Source organism: Hibiscus syriacus, unplaced genomic scaffold, assembly GCF_006381635.1.
Source record: "Hibiscus syriacus cultivar Baekdansim isolate YM2019G1 unplaced genomic scaffold, ASM638163v2 tig00016725_pilon, whole genome shotgun sequence".
NCBI classification, from domain to species: Eukaryota; Viridiplantae; Streptophyta; class Magnoliopsida; order Malvales; family Malvaceae; genus Hibiscus; species Hibiscus syriacus.
The window spans coordinates 1,942,049-1,960,309 of NW_024062391.1; the positions used below are offsets into that span (position 1 = coordinate 1,942,049).

The 18,261-nt window shown below is 34.5% G+C and overlaps 1 pseudogene; it reads right to left on the reverse strand.

The window, feature by feature from the left end:
• LOC120208637 overlaps window positions 1–15,192 on the reverse strand; it is a 74,157-nt pseudogene extending 58,965 nt beyond the window's left edge.
• Window positions 15,193–18,261: the final 3,069 nt, after the last annotated feature.

The window sequence follows — 18,261 nt, forward strand, 5'->3', positions numbered from 1 at the left end:
AACGTCTTTTAAAATAATTTTAAGGAAAATCATTTTTTAAGAAAAAAATTGGTCTGCGTTATCAAAGATTCATTTTAACAAGTTCAGGAGTCGGTTACACGTGGGGAAGGATAAACACCCCCACAACGACCAAAAATCAGTACTTGATCGCTTACACGTTGTCGTAATGGTGAAAATTATGAATTAAATATAAAGTTAAAATATGATCCATTCATTGAATATTGATTCATTTATTTTGAATTATTTATTAGGGAAAATTATTTAACTTAAAAAGAAATCTCGAGATTAGCAATAATCCATCGGGAAAACTATCTCGTCTATTTCTTATCTGTAAAAAATATTCCCTCCCCGATAAAAATGCTTATCGAATATATAAACTGAAAATTCACGTTTGCGTAAAATAACATAAATTGCCATTTAGAAACATGCATTGCATCATTTGAATTAAAACCGATTAGTTAGCACTAAAAATAACTTTTATTAATTTCAAGCTCTCATTTTGTTCGAACGTCGTATCATATTGCAACACTTCAATTAAGTGATACTTTCCACGTCCGTTCTACAAATGCAACTCTTGAAAATATTCGAATAATATTTATAGACAAAGGCATACAATAAAAACAAATTCGAATGGACATAGGTGAAATGAAATATTTACAATAAATAAAGCAAATAATTTTTAATTAATATAATACAAATGACTACATAATATGTAAAATATGTACACGCATAAAAGGACTTAAATTAAAAACAAATGAAAATTACAGACCAAAGTAAAATGGACAAAAATAAAGCATTTGATAATTCCAAGGACCAGAATGGGAAAAACAGGAACTTGAAGAAGCTAAACAGTAATTACGAACAAACCAGAGCCAAGATAAAAAATATTAAATAATAAGGTACTGGAAATGAAAATAACCCATTAATAACATTAAGGACTGGAATAAAACAAACCAGAAACATAAACGGGCAAATAATAAATAATCCTAAATACAATAATATTAAAACAGTGACGAAAATGAAATATGCATAAATCATAGGGTCAGATTCGAATATCAATAAAAATAGACAACACATGAAATCAATGACTAAAATTAAATAATCACAAATATTGTAAACAGAGTCAAATATAAGCGAAAATAGTATGATACATAGGATGGTGACTTAAATATAAATGTGAAAAATTAAATGCTTCAAAAGGAATTATACAAAGCATGGATTAATAGTCAAAATAGAATGATACAAACGACCAAGGGCCTAAAATGCTATTAGCCCATGTGTGAAAATACGCTGAACCGCCCATACATGATGTCGTTTCAAGAGCCATATATATATGGCTAACCAAGGCCATAACCGACCATAACCCTTCATTTCTATTAATTTCAAACTGAGATAAAAGAGAGAAAACTCAAAGCTCTCTCAACTTTCTCATCGGGGTGAGAGGAATTCTCCACCGCCGACGGAGGTCAAGACGGAGCTCACGGTGGTTTACGGTGGCCAGAGATAGGCAACCACCCCAAAAAATTCCTCTCCTCACACTCAACCTAGATCCTAGCACCTTCTAGCCTAAAACCGACCTTAGAGCCCTAAAGCTAGCATTTTACCTTTCGAAGACTCGAAACCCGGTGACTCTTAGGCTTCCAAAGCTTCAACCCGAGGTAAACGTCTTCTCTCTTTGCTATTTTTCCTCTGAACCCCAAATAGTTTCACCCTCATTTATTATCCCTTTTTTGAAATTGTTTGTATGTTCTTTTCTTCGAGTTTGTTTGTTTCTTTCTTTTTCTTTTTTTTCTCTCTGTTTTCCTTTTTATTTCCTCTTTTTTCTGATCTCCTTTCCTTCTAATCTTTTTCCTCCTTTTTCTTTTCTGGACTCTGTTTTTATGTTGCATCTGGATTCCTGTTCTGCTTCAGAGAAAATAAGATACGAATACCCTATTTTCGACTTGTGGCAGAGCCTGAGTGCATTGGCATAACATTTTATTTGCTTTCATATTTTTATTAGTTTTTTCTACCATTTCTTTACTGTTGATGTTGAAATTTGTCACTGTTGGTAAAACGGCAGTATCAAAGACGGTCGTAGGTGGTAGCAGTAACAGTGGGAACGTTAGCTCTCTAGGGTTTCAAAAACCCTAGAGTGTTGATACTGGGACGGGTCGGATCCTGGGAGACAGTTCTGGGTTTGAATAGAGAACTTCAGTTATCATTGATGTTAACTGATCTTAGATTGTTCACATGTCAATGGAACATCCTATTACCAACAATTTGTAGCACACACACTAATACACATCGAGAACTTTCTAATTAGAACAACAAATGATCATGCCATGAATAGAGAGTAACTACTTAAATTATGAGTGTTATATGTAGAAAAAGGAATGCAACCAAATAGATGTAAAAAGATCATACAAGAATGGGTTTATATATGAAATTTCCAAACAAAATGAAAATAATAATAATAGCCTAACAATAAGTTGAACTGGCTAATAATAGTCTAATGAAGAGTTATCAAACTTGTTGATGCAAGAATCTAGTTACTTTAGAAAGAGAAAGCCTTTATGCATAAACCATAAAAGGATGACTTCCTTGCAGCAAAAATCATCATTAGTATGAATTGTGTTTTTAATATAGCATTTGAATGAAAGTTCACGTTACATAACTGAACCTCACTATAAAAATCAAACAATAAAAATGATGCCAGATAAGTAAATGAAGAAATAAGTTCTACTTCCTACTTACCCCAATCTTTTCAACATGTTTGCTAGTGTATCAAGACCAGACAAAACCACATTAACTGGCATAGAAACAAAATCTTCTTTTCTTATTTCTTCAACTTCATCATGAAGAGCTAAGTTTAGAACTTAAAAACCAGTTCTAGAAATAAATGATGGACCAAGCTTTGATGCAAATTGAATAAAGATGTGTTTTGCTTTCCACAGAAAATAATGCTCATGGACCACTAGAGCATGGGTCCATGGAAGTTTCAGCACCACAATTATGTATACCTCATCATTCTCACTCTTCAACAGATTTTCTTCAAAGAAAAAAGACCCTAATTAAAACAAAAATCATTGTAAACGATCGAGGATTGAAGGCATTTTAATGAGAGAAGTTCCCACTTCTCTATAAGTTTAGGACTCTTTCGAGTTCTCATCAGTTCTTAGGCGCTTATCTGTCACCCTCTACATTCTCTCCCCATCGTCATTCATCGTCCGTCGACGCTTATCATCATCGACTGCCGTTTACCACCACACTCCGACCATCGTTCATCATCATTTTTCTCAAGGAAGTTTGTCTCGTCACTGTGATTCCAATTTCAAGCTTAGTTTTGTGAGAAAATCCTTCAATCGGAGAAGATCTACCATTGAAGGTCGTGATTCTTCATTTTCCCCATCGCATAATTTTTTGGGTTTTCTCCACCTTCTGACCATAACCCATGATACATATGCTATGAATAAACTGGTAAAGGCTTCGTTGCGTTTTTCTTGAAGTTTTTCAGTGTCCCCTGTTGAAGTTCCAGGTGGTTTCTACTCTGCATGTTCAAAAACTCCTAAAAGTTGGAGTTTGAACATGTTTTCTGGTCTCATCTTTAAGTTAATTTGTGAAATATGAGCGATCGTTTCAACAGGGTTTGTTCTAGAACCAAAAACAATGACGAGAGGAATGAAGCAGTGTTTGGAGGAAGGACAATAGTTCATGGGGGAAGGAGAACTACATATTATCTAAAAAAGGGAGTAGGTTGGGTGTTATACGCTCTTTGTTGAAAATATTCCTGAGAATCTTCACTGGAAAAAGCTTGGCTCTCTTTTTTGCATCCATGGAAAGGTGATTGATGCTTTCATTCTTTCTAAAAAAAATATGTAAGGGGGTTCATTTTATCTTTATCAGATTTGCTACTTTAAAAGAAACCAAGAAAACAATTTTTAGGATGGACGACTCTTTCATTTTTGGATGCAAAATTGGTGTTTCGATGGAAAAATATAATCCCATGAAATCATTATGGAGAAGAACAACTCCATCCTTTCATCGGAAGGATAGGGAAGTTGTTGACAAGAGGAGTGTTCTATCCTAGATAGAAGGGGTGGTTGAAGAAGATAAACTACGAGTTGGAAAATTACGTCGTGTGTTGGTGTAAAAACTTTTCTTCCATCCGGAACCTTGCTACACAGATGCATGAAAAAGACCTTAATGGTTTTTCGTTCATGAGAGCTACTAGAAATGTTATCTTATTGTGTTTTGAAAACTCGATGTTAATTAACATAATGAAGATCGAGAATTCGGAGTCTCTGACAGTGTGGCTTGACATGTTTGAATCATGGTAAAAAAACTTGGAGGTGGAGAGTCAACATATTTGGTTAGTTTGCGAAGGGATTCCATTTCATGGTTGTTGCTGGGATACCTTTACAAACATATCAGCAAAGTGGGGGAAAATTATTGCTACATATGAAAATTCTCAATATCCTTTATCCTTTGATCAGAAAAAATTCAAATTTTCACAAATACCATATCTAGAATTGATGAGGTAGTAGGATTAAAGGTTGAAGGTTAATCGTTTAAAGTCCTGGTTCACGAGATCGATTCGAGTTTCAAGCCTATTCCTTGGGTTCCCAAGGAAGATGAAGAAGACAATGTTGGCATCTAACAACGACAAATCCGAGAATTCCAAGTTGAGCATGGCTATATTGACCTACTCTAATACTCAAATTAAAGCTCCTCCTCCTGGTCAAAGTTCCCCTAAGGCTACACCGGGTCCCTTTCCACTTGGATGCTAGAAAATTTATCAAATCATCTTGGGAAGGATGTTGTACTTGGCGGTGGAACTATCGGTGGTGAGATTGATTTAGCTTTAAGGTCATGCTCAGTTTCGGAGTCTTCCTTGCCTAGTTCCCTCGATCAATCAGATCTAAACGTTGTGGAGTCTCATGCCCTGGAAGACGGTATTAGTATGGGTTTGTTGTTTTCTAATGGGGAAATAGGTAATTCAGTCTGGTTGCAAGGAGAGGATATTGGGAAGGGCCCAAAGCTTGAGAAGAAAAAGAGAACTCGCAAATCTAAAAGGAGCAAGCAAAAAGGTTGCTTAAGTGTCTCGGAAGAAGCTTGGGTGTTGGTCTATTAGCGGTTTTTAAGGGAGTTTTAATTGATTGGATTGTATTGCTTCTCCAAATATATAGTTGGTTCGCATGTTAGAGTCGGTTATTTTTTCTTCTCATTAATGGATTTGGGTGTTGTTTTCAGTTATTTTTGTATTTAGTGATGTGAGGTTCGATATAGGTGTGAGTTGGTATCGGATAGGGATGTCCTTGTTTTATTTGGCTGTTTGAGGGGGGCTTTCTTAGAGGTTTTATAGTTTTTCTTGATTTGGTGTTTGTATGTAGATTGGTGCACTCTTTCCTCTAAGGTGTACTGGTTTGATTATTTAATAAATCTTGAGGTACTCTTTTCCACTTTCCAATTTTCGTTGACATACGATTTAGACTGTTGAAGATTATGAAGAGGATTTTTTACGAGACCTCCAATTCTTATATACAAAAGGGCCCCTAATTAAGAAATGTAGGAAAAAAACCACAATAAGTATCAGAATATATGTCCATAATTAAGCTTTAACTAAAGTACATGTTCACAAGGGGAAAGTTATTCAAGTTGCATAAGTCACAACCAATCTGATTGAGATTAAGCTTAATAGAATTGAAATGTGTTAAAAAAACTAGTACATAGAAGAAAAGATTATCAAAAACTATATCAATAGAGAGAATCAGAGAAACGATTAAGGTATAATTTCATTTAAATGCATATCTATATAAACTTGATTTTTGAGGATGTATATTCTTGGTGTATTCAGAGATGAGATATATGAGTACGAGTATGAGTCTTACTTAGCAAAACTGAAATATATTGGAAGCTATTTTCTTCATTTAGAGACTTAGAAGGCACATTAAATTTTCAAGCTTGTTAGTAGAACATATTCCTAATAAAGTTTCAGTGAAACTTCTGATGAAGGTCAATCTACTTTCTTACCTTGTATAAGCAGCATACTATGAATTCCTTCCAGATACATGGAAATATCAAGATTCCACTCTCTTGCTTTGCCTGCATGACATCAACAAAATAAAATGAAAACCAAGAAAACAAGTAGGCTGACAAGAATTTTGCATTTTGCATATCTAAGGTTACCTGCACACATATCCAAGGTATCCAAGACAGCATCTAACGAAAGGTGTAGAGTGACATATTGGTCTGAGGATGTCTACAAAAGGAAACAGAAAGCTGGCTTAGAGCTGTTAATGCAACTTCTGGTCTTAAAGCTTCATTCTTTACACTAGGAGCGTCTAAAGTTTTAAAAATTAAAGAAACGACTCATGCATAGAGTTTGCGTATCCTTCTCCTCCATATGAAATGATATTAGTAAATTTAATATCCCCTGGAACATTAGTGTTAGAAAACTTAATTTCTCCATCCATCTTTTGGCGTTTAACGTAGAAATCATCAGCATCATTGATATGTCTTTTCTCTCCAACCTTTTGACTTGCCATTAGTTTATCACTTGAGATTGCAAGACCAAGTTACTATGATATGCTCTCCCTACATCATGGGGACCAAGAATGGATATAGAAACTTCAAGACAATCAATCAACAAAATGCATGGTTCTGGACAACAAAGTAGATTAATATGGGATTCAGGCTTCCATATATGTGGGGGGGCAAGTTCTTGAAATACTTATATATACAGTACCCAAAGCAACTTGCAAATGCATATAGATCTATGATTACTCAGAAGGTAGTTGTATCTATACATATATTGTTTGATTATAAATAATAATTGTATTCTTGAAACTTTATTTACCATACTTTTGGTTCTCCACATTGAGCGAGGGAAAACATTAACAAAATTTTCAGCAGTTAACATGACAACATCATCAGGACAACTAGTGTGCACTGCCCTAAGGCAATCACCTAAGCACGAATCATATGATGTGTTCCTGAAAAGGAATCACATTAGAACACTAAGAATTACAGCTATAAAAAACCTATCAGCACCTAGTGTCACTGGCATAAGAATTTTACATGAAGAATAAATAATCAAATTCAAGCATACATGTAACTACTTGTTGCTAGAGCTCTAGTTATAATCATCTACATAGTCTAAGCCTTCCAAAAGGTGACCATCATTTCCAAAACAAGAGCCAAAGGTCAGAATTCCTCATACAATTATAACACAAAAATCTACAAGTTGTTCATGGGGTGCCAGTGTGAATTGACCGTTTACCTTGTATAATCTTTTAGATAAAGTACATTATTTGATTCTCGTTAATTAACGATAAGCACTCAATTCCGAACAAGATGCTTGGAACTGATAAAAATGGCCACAGAGAAACCATCTTAGTTGGAAGTTTGCCATTCGAAGTTAGTAACTAACTGACACAATATATGTTACTCATCAAGCTCACAAGCCTAATTAATACGATACAGGATATGGTTATAGTCCTAAGAATTACAAGTCAATCATTGCATCAGAAATTATAATTATTTCACATGGTTCCTACACAATTGGATAGTGGCTTCTTAGGAACTTTTTATTCTTCAATTATACGTTCCTACAAAAAAAAAACAAAAGCATCAGAAATTAGAATGTGAACCTGAATACAGGAGTCCCTCTTTGTCCTCACCTAATATAGTGCATATTGAGAGGATTAAAATCTCATGTGGAACAGTTTCATAACTCATCAATGATCCAATGACACAAGCATAGTCAAAATATACCTTCAAAAAAAATTTAAATTCAGTCACTGTAACAAGTGGATAGTAGACACCAAGTGAACGAACGCATGCAGCAGAAACAAATGATGTATTCATAAGACCTTCCACATATAGGGTTCTTTCAGTTAAGCATTTGCTAAGAAATTTTATAATGTGATCCTGTCTAGCACCAACTTTTTGCATGACATACATCATTGAAGATCCATCAAGCTCAATATAAGGGAGTTCTACCTTACTTTATATTATATATACTCCTTTATGCACTATATATTATTATGAGCATACATTTGCATATTAGACTATACTTGAATTATCAAAACATGTGCATTAATTCATTATGTCCTATTGTTTGCATCATTGATTGATATTTATGCATATAATCTATAGTTGTAATAATAATATTCATTCATTATCATATGATGTATGAGTTTTTATTATTATAACCTATAGTTCACATCTTTATAATATGCACATTCTTATGACTTTATAATAATTCATATACTTAGCTTATATTATGCTTTCTTTTGTAGGTACATAGGCATTCACATAATGGGAGCTATCTTAAACCTAGCATTGGAGTCCACGAGCTAAGGAAACATTACTAGGACAACTTCAGGATAGCTCAAGAACATTTTGGGACAAAGTTGCCAACTGACCCCCGAGCTCATAACTGACTTGAGTGGACTTTTGAGCTAGCTAGACACCTCATTTCAACTGGAGAGTTTTACCATCATCAACACCACACAGAGCACTTCAAATATGGTCTAGGTCAACTTTTGTGAATTCGTACCTTTTCGCGAAGAGTTGCCATTCCAAGAGGTGCCTTTTCACAAGGAACTGTCCTAAGACTCACCTACATGTCCTTCATCTATGGCCATCTCATCTTCAGCTCAAACACATGGGAAGTAGCTCAAATGAGGAAAGGTTGTCTTACAAAAATGTGACTTTTCATAATAAGTTGTTGTTCCATTGATGCCATGTCACCTAGACACTTGTTGGATGCCAAGTCACGCCTAACTTGCTGCTTATCTTCACGTCAAGGAGGAGCCACACCATAAGAATCCTATGCCACCCATGTGAGTGCCTCATGACCATCCACCCATGTTCCATGTGTGTGGGATGAAATGTGTCCCAAAATGAAGAGTCTTCTCTCTATTCGGCCAAAGTATCACCTTGCTTCAAAGTTGGCGCCAAGATGAACAACAAGGAGACCATTCAGCCAAGGACATCTTCCCTCATCTAAGCATCATTTACTTTCATTTTAAGACATGTATTTTTCCGAAAAGCCTTGTATCTATTCGGCCAAACCCCTTGCCTGCCTATAAATAGGCTTTGACATTCATTTGTAAACTCAACCCTTTAATAAATTAAAACTCTTGTGAGATTATCCTCTCTTTAAGTTCTTTTCGAACTATATCAATTAAGCAAGTTTATTTCTTAAGTTTGTGGCATCAAACCATTCCATTGATACTTAGAGTTTCTAGTTCCTATAACTAGTGGGTTCATGTCCTTACTACCATCCCTTATAACTACTTATAAGAAATGGGTCTTTGCTCATTTATAACATTGGTTCCTTCTTAGTCTTATAAGATACTATATTTCCATCACCTTCACGCCAACTCTACCACCATTCCATTACCATCTTCATCATCATTGAAGCATCATTACTTCAAGGCAATGTCCAGCAATAACATTGGAGGCCAATTTAAGTTCCATTGAAGGATACTTCTTCAACACTTCCGCAGCCTACTTTGATATCATTTCTTTTCATTTCATTTCTTATCAAATTCTATTTCTTTCGTTTCTTATTTCTAATTAATCATTTTCTTTCTTATATTGTGCAAATTACTTATCAATTCAAATTGTAGCAATTGGTGTCTCTCCTAGATCGGGAAACAACAAGGCTGTCAACTTCTCCATTATTGAAGAAGCTTAAATAGCCTTACATCAAGTGGTATCAGAGCTTAGTCGGATTGAAAATCAAGTGCTGCAACAAAAAAACAAAAGAAAGAAGAAAAAAAGAAAAGAAAAAGACTCCTACATCAAAATTGGAGTGAAAAAATAAAGAAAAAAAAGAAGAAACTTCAAAGCAAAGAAAAAGAGAAGAAAAATTGCAAAATACACTCAAAGAGAAGCACATTACAATCTGCCCAACATCAGACTAGAGGGAGGTATCCTTATTGTTTCTTGTGAAGGAATATGGTAAGTGTTGCAACTTGAGTTGTAAGTTATCTTAATTTTCTCTTTAATTCATATCCTTTTCTTTCATCATTTCTTATTTCATTACATTATTATTTTTCTTAACCTTTCTATCCTACCTTTACCATAACCATTTCTATACCCTAACCATTTCTATAGCCGATGCAACAAACAAAGAAACTTGCTCAAATATTGAGTTAGTTCTTTAAAGGACCTACAAGAGAGAATTGAGCTGTAAAAGGAAAATGTGAGGGTGAGATCAGAAGGGGGATCAGAAAAAGCCAAGGAACATATCCCCAAGTGCAAACACGAATGTGAGTGGAGTGCAATCTGAACTTTCTTTCGAGTGATCAAGTGAGGCTTTTGTGAGTGTATTGGTAAGGTTTTAATTTATTTTTATTTCACTAACTATGTCACAAGAATTGTTTGATTTCCATACAGCCTCAAGACAAGTTCTTATCATTAAAAAGGCTTTAAGCACTCAAATCATAGAGGATGTTCAAAGAGAAAACATCTTCCATACTCGTTGTCATGTAAAAAAACAAAATTTGTTTCATGATCATCGATGGAGGAAGTTGTATGAATGTTGCAAGCACTCTTATGGTGGAAAAGTTTGGCTTTAATACCTTTAAGCATCCAAATCCATATAAACTTCAATGGTTAAATGACGATGGAGAAGTAAGGATCACAAAGCAAGTTGTCATCCTGTTTTCAATTGGCAAATACCAAGATGAAGTTCTTTGTGATGTCGTACCAATGAATGCTGGTCATATACTTTTGGGAAGGTTGTGGCAATTCGACAGATGAGCAATCCATGATGGGTTTACAAACAGATATACTATCACCCATAATGGTAAGAAATTCATTTTGACACCACTTTCTTCTAGTCAAGTGAAAGAACACCAAACTCATTTGAGAAAAAGCATTGAAGCAATGAAGGAGCAATTTGAAGAAGAATGTTTTGAGGAGAAAAGAACAATTGGAAATGAATCTGTTGGAGTTGAAAAAGATGTTTTGCAAGTAGTGGAGCAAATTAAAAGTGGCAAATTTGAAAAGGATGAGTGTAGAGAAGAGAAGCAGAGTGAAGGACAAATTTTACCTAACAAATCTTCTTCTACTATTTCTTTTTCCTTACACGATATTCAAAGAGACATATCTTTTCAAGCTGAAGATTCAAGAAAAATGTCTTTTGAAGAACCAATAGGTGTTACCTTTGGTAATTCACAAGACATGTCCTTTGACATTCCAACAGTTATGCCACTTGAAGTTCCAAAAGAAGCGTCACTTGAAGTGCTAAGAGTTGTGTTCGTTGACATTCCAAGTGCATTGCCAACTATGAAAAGAATTCAACAACCAACTCCCATTAAACATCCACCTTGATTTGATGTTTTTATCCATCTTGTTAATAGTTTCTTATATTTTAACTTTGATTTACTTTGCAGGAATTTGAGTTATGTACATGGTATTATCCTACCTAACATTAATGACAAGATCCTTTGTCATTATAAGCTTGATTGGTGCATTGAACTCAAGCATATCAAGAAGTTTAAAAGGTTAAGACTCTCCACAAACCATCATGATGATTATAAGAGTGGAGATGAAGAGTTACATATTATTTTTAAAGAATATGATGTGTCGAATCAAAGAGTGATACAAGAAACAAGATCTATCACCAAAGGACACATTGCAAGTTCCTATTCCAACAAAGAAAATTTATTTGAATTGTAGGAGATTCCAAATGACACAATTTGTCAAATGGAGGAACCAAGAGGCATGATCCATGTAATCTTAAGAGAATTATATTTTAAGGTGCCAAAAGCTATAAATTTTCATGATTCAATGGACATGACTTTTGAAGAACCAAACAATATGTTTTTTGGGGTACCAAGAGATATGATTACTCAAGACAATATGTTTTCAAAAGACATGTCTCTTGTCCATCCACCAAATATAGGCAGAGAGTATTTTTTTCACTTATTTATCATTAATCATTCTCTTACTTATGAGATTCATTTCCCTTTTCAGGTCATTGACATTCAAGGAACTTATTCAAGGGATGTGATTTTTTATAAGAACCCTTTCATAAATATGAACTAAAGAGGCAAACCAGCAACGATTGAATGGGCATATAATTTGGAGAAGTCACCTTTCGATTTGAAGACAAATCGCCCAAAAGAAAGGGAGGATGATGTGATCCTGTCTAGCACCAACTTTTTGCATGACATACTCACATCATTGAATATACATCAAGCTTAATATAAGGGAGTTCTACCTTACTTTATATTATATATACTCCTTTATGCACTATATATTATTACAAGCATACATTTGCATATTAGACTATACTTGAATTATCAAAACATGTGCATTCATTCATTATATCCTATGGTTTGCATCATTGATTGATATTCATGCATATAATCTATAGTTGTAATAATAATATTCATTCATTATCATATGATGAATGAGTTGTTATTATTATAACCTATAGTTCACATCTTTATAATAAGAACATCCTTATGACTTATAATAATTCATATACTTAGCTTATATTATGCTTTCTTTTGTAGGTACATAGGCGACCACATAATGGGAGATAACTTAAAGTTAGTATTGGAGTCCACGAACTAAGGAAACATGACTAGGACAACTCAAGAACATTTTGGGACAAAGTTTCCAGTTGACCCTCATAGCTGAGTTGAGCTGGACTTTTGAGCTAGCTAGAGACCTCATTTCAACTGGAGAGTTATACCATCATCACCACCACACAGAGCACTTCAAATTTGGTCTAGGTCAATTTTTGTGAATTCGTACCTTTCACGAAGAGTTGACATTCCAAGAGGTGCCTTTTCAGAAGGAACTGTCCAAAGACTCACTTACATGTCCTTCATCTATGGCCAGCTCATCTTCAGCTAAAACACATGGGAAGTAGCTCAAATGATGAAAGGTTATCTTACACAAATGTGACCTTTCATAATAAGTTTCTGCCCCATTGATGCCATGTCACCTAGACACTTGTTGGATGCCAGGTCACGCCTAACTTGTTGCTTATCTTCACGCCAAGGAGGAGCTACACCATAAGCATCCTATACCACCCATGTGAGTGCCTCATGACCAGCCACCCATGTGTCATGCGTGTGGGATGAAATGGGCGCCAAAATGAAGAGGCTTCTCTCTATTCGGCCAAAGCATCACCTTGCTTCAAAGTTTGCGCCAAGATGAACAACAAGGAGGCCATTCGACTAAGGACATCTTCCCTCATCCAAGCATCATTTACTTTCATTTTAAGACTTGTATTTTGCCGAAAAGCCTTGTATCTATTCGACCAAACCCCTTGCACACCTATAAATAGACTTTGACATTCATTTGTAAACTCAACCCTTTCATAAATTAAAACTCTTGTGAGATTATTCTCTCTTTAAGTTCCTTTAGAACTATATCGATTAAGCAAGCTTATTTCTTAAGTTTGTGGTGTCAAACCCTTCCATTGATACTTAGAGTTCCTAGTTCCTATAACTAGTGGGTTCAAGTCCTTGCTACCATCCCTTATACCGACTTATAAGAAACGGGTCTTTGCTCATTTATAGCATTGGTTCCTTCTTAGTCTTATAAGATACTATATTTCCATCACCATATTCCATCACCTTCATACAAACTCTACCACCATTCCATTACCATCTTCATCATCACTGAAGCATCCTTCCTTCATCATTGATGAGGCAACGTCCAGCAACAACATTGGAGGCCAATTCAAGTTCCATTGAAGGATACTTCTTCAACACTTCCGCAACCTACTTTGATATCATTTCTTTTCTTTTCATTTCTTATCAAATTCTATTTCTTTCATTTCTTATTTCCAATTAATCATTTTCTTTCTTATATTGTGCAGATTACTTATAAATTCAAGTTGTAGTATTTGGTGTCTCTCCTAGATCGGGAAACAACAAGGCTGCCAACTTCTCCATTATTGAAGAAGCTTGAATAGCCTTACATCACTTTATGATCCAAGTTGCAAAAGGTTTCCATCTCTTTCTTCCCAAGAGGTTAATCAAGATGCCAGGGTCATCAATTGGTTTACTCTTGTTGTTAGAACACATAGACATGTTGAATCACTTAAATTTCCTGAAAAGGATAGCTGGAAACACTTTAAAGTTAATCTTGAGGCTTCTGTAATACTTGAGTTTACCAAAGAAAAGGATGCTATAAACAAAATATCTGGATGAATACAAAGCTGAATTAGATTTCTTTTAACTTTTCCAGACGCATCATACATTATAGTCAGGATGCCAAATGACGGAGTCGCCATGTATTAGAACAAATGCAGATCATAAAATAGAACTAGTCAATTATATAAGTAAGCAGTCACCACAGAACATAACTTGAAATCCTTACAACTTTTACCTTCGATGGCACACATGACATCAATGAAAAGCATCCAATATGCATCTCGAGATCCAGTACGAAGGATTCATAGAAGGAGTCCAACTGTTTCAAAACTTACTCCATGTCGAGAACTGAAATATGGAGATAATCCTTGAAAATACAGGAAAATATATAAAATAAAGAAAAACTATGAAAATGCAATTGAAAAATTGAACAAAACACAAATACATGACGAAGAGACGTCCTAAAAAATGCATCGAACAATTGAATTTAATAGAATCGTCAACCTAAATGCAGGTCCAGCATAAAATGGCAATATCCGACCAATCACGGGCAGCACAGCACTGGCTTTGCCATGATAAATAACTCCAGTAAAATTCCATGCCCTGCGAGAAATGAGCCTCAACACATCTATGAGACTTCTCGTTCGTTGGCTGCAACATGTGGAACAGCAACAAAAATAAAACCATTTATAAGTGAAGTCGCCAATTTCATGAAAACCCATTAAAAACGAGAGAAAACTAAATTATTAGCCAAGAGAACATAAAAAAAGTAAAAAGAAAGGGGGGGGAACCCAGAAAGTAAAACCCATATTTCATGCAGACATAAAGGTCCAAAAAAGAAGGGGAAATGGTTTTGGAAAGGGAAAGAGGGAGTACCAGAAGAAGAGGGAACAACGTAAGCGTGGAGAAGATTGGGAAGAACAGCACGGAATCTGGTCTCTAAAGCATCATCGTCGGAGCTACTGTCAATGTTGTTTGAAGGAGTGGAAGAAGTTGCTGCAATGCGTTGACGAAGTTCGTGAACCAAACTCGACAGATTCCTACTGTTACTAGTAGTAGTACTAGTATTAGCCATTGCATACGTTCTCTTCTCTTCCCTCCCAATTTTTAAACCTTGCGAATTTGGCTCTTTTTTTCCTTTTTCCTCTTTTCACGCTCGCTCACGCTTTGCCGCTTTGTTGCTGGCCAGCCCTGCCCTTTTTAGATTCTGTCGTCGGATCGGACCTTAATTGGGAAAGTTCCAATAGAAATCCGGTTTTTATGTTATGTGCTCCATCAATTTCACTTTTAAATGGCTAAAAATTTCTATATGACCCATTTATCTGGCATTTTATCTTAATTTAGTATCTTAACCATTTTATTCTCAATTTGATACTTATACTCTCACTCCGTTAACTAATTTGATATTCGTAAGCAAAAACGTTAAGTCCTATATACGTGACATCATTAGATAATGATAAAATATTATATGAATCTTTTCATTATATATATATATATATATATATATATATGATTCAACTAATAAAACTTATATCAATAATCAATTGATTTAACGAGAAATGTTCTGGATCCTTTAAATATTGCCAGTGATTCGAATCCTTATACTTGTAAATGAAATATTTTGAATTTAAAGGGTAGCTTTTATCTTTACAATATCTTATTTGAATTAGTCGATTAATAAATTAAAAATATTATATGATCATACCAAAAGAAACTAATAAAAAATATTTTTTTAATTTTAGATTTTCATGAGAATTTCAACGATGAATCTTTTTTTTTATGTAAATATGAAAGTAAGCAATTATTTGAAAGTTAATTATGAATAAATTAGTGATTTGAAGGGAAAAAAAGTTAGGTAAGCGATTTTTATTGGTTGGGATTAAAAATGACATGATGAGAAGTGTTAATGAAATAATTTCCCAAGAAAGTGGTATTCCTTTATTATGTAACACCATTCTCGTTATGGGACCAATGTGTTTATTGTTAGGATCCTAATAGATCACTACTACTAAAAAGTTCCCTTTCTATGAAGAATTTGACAATTTAATACGAAATAAGTAGTATTAATCGCTTATTTAACAAAGATTTCATAAAATTCTCAAAAACAAAAAATGGAGCTCTATTTATCAGAATATTTTCCAAAATAAGGACACATATTTCAAAACAACTTATACACCAAAAATATATTGCCAAGACCAACACTTCAAAGTATACATGGATACATTTAGCCTAGCAAAAAAATCTAGAATTGTACTCTAAGAAGCGAGGATTGGGATCCCACAGTAATAGTGCTCCAAGGATGGACGGCTACTTCTATATACCTGAGATGGTAACAAGTTAAAGGATGAACCACTAGATCTCAATAATAAACAATTATTCTAAGGGATTCATACATTATATAATAAATAATGTAACGAGAAAAAAATGTAAGTTATGAAATCTTCATGTAATGCCCTAGATCCTGGATCAGGAGTTTCAGCTGATCTAAGAGGGTATTGGATGAACCCATTAGTTTATAAGAAGCCTTAATCCAAGTTTGAGTAAGTTCGATCTTGGTTTGGGCCCATATAGAGTTAAAAGAGGTATTTTTTAGTGGAGATCAAAAGTTGAAGGACCAAAGGGTGATTACACCATTTCATATTTTGAAAGGTTGATCTCACATCTGTTTTCTTCTATTTTTCACCACTCTTCTTTGTGTTCTTCATGTCGTCTTCCTTTCTTCTTCATCTCCATGAGTTGAACAAAGGTTGACGATTTTAGTCTTGCAAGCCTAGATCAGAAATTCCAAGGTCATAAATGGAATCTCCTTCTTTTAAGCTTACATTCAAGCCATTAAGATCAAGTTTTGGCCATAGAAACCAAAAGTTAAATTTAGTGGGAGTTTATTTTCCCAAGAGTTTCAACCCATTTTTGGAAGGATTTGGACCTTAGATAGTGCTTTTAATCCCTCAATGAGCTTTAAATTGAGATGGTAACCAATTTCCATAACCCTTGTATAGTGAAAGAGGTGGGAGAAAGCTCTAAGGCTAGAGGAAATGAGAAATTGGTCCTTGGTTGATTGAGGGCATTTTCAACAGCTAAGAAGCTAATGCAACACATTCACAACTTCTTCATACCATTTTTGAGTCAATAGAATGTATCTACTAATAAGTGATGAGTTCTTGAAGCATGAGTAGACATTCATGGTAAATCTTGATTGAAGGTGTTAATCAGCATGCTTATTGACCTATCATGACCCATATTATCATACATAAAATTAATTAACACATAGGCGCATGGGAACCTAATAAGGATTTTGAGAGTTGTGTGAAGACATTTTCGTGCCTAAGTGGGCCATTTCTGGGCTTAAGTATTGATATTGATATTGTTCTTCAGGTAGCCTAAAAATAAGGAGTTTCAGATTAGGGGTATCTGTTGAAAACATTTTGATGTTTCGATATAACAAATAAAGTGTTATTGAATTTTAAGATTTTATATTCAATTTCAAATATTATATTCATTTTAATTATTCAAATATTATAAATATTAGTCTAAGCTTTCAATGATCATTTTTACTCCTCACCTAAATGAAAAATTGTGTTCCACTGTTAAAATAGTTTTGGAATAAATTTTACAAAGTATTTCGAACCATAATCGAGTCAAAATTGAGTTTTAAGTAGGGTAGTACCGATACCTCATTGGACAGTATTGATACCCTCCAAACATCGAATGCAAAAGAGGTAATGATACCCTACAAGGTATCGATACCCTTATATAGTAGTACTGGTACCATGGTTATGGGTACCAATACTACTTACATGATTTTGACACAAGACAAACATCGAATGCAAAATGGGTACCGATACCATGAGAGGTATCGATACTGTTTGGTTTTACAATGGTCAAAATATTTGAATTTTATACAGGTAGTATCGATACCCTATGAAGGAGTACCGATACCCATACGCTCTCAGCAGACTTTTCAAATGGATTTCACACTACAATGGGTTTATTGACTCCATGATCATCTTCAACGTCTAGAATTGATTAGAGGTGTACTTAAACAAGTCTTGAAGCCCTTGGTGAAAGATAGAAGCTAGAGAAACAAAAGAGAAAGCCTTAAACATCAAGTTTGAGAAATTCAAGCCAACATCCATTCAATATT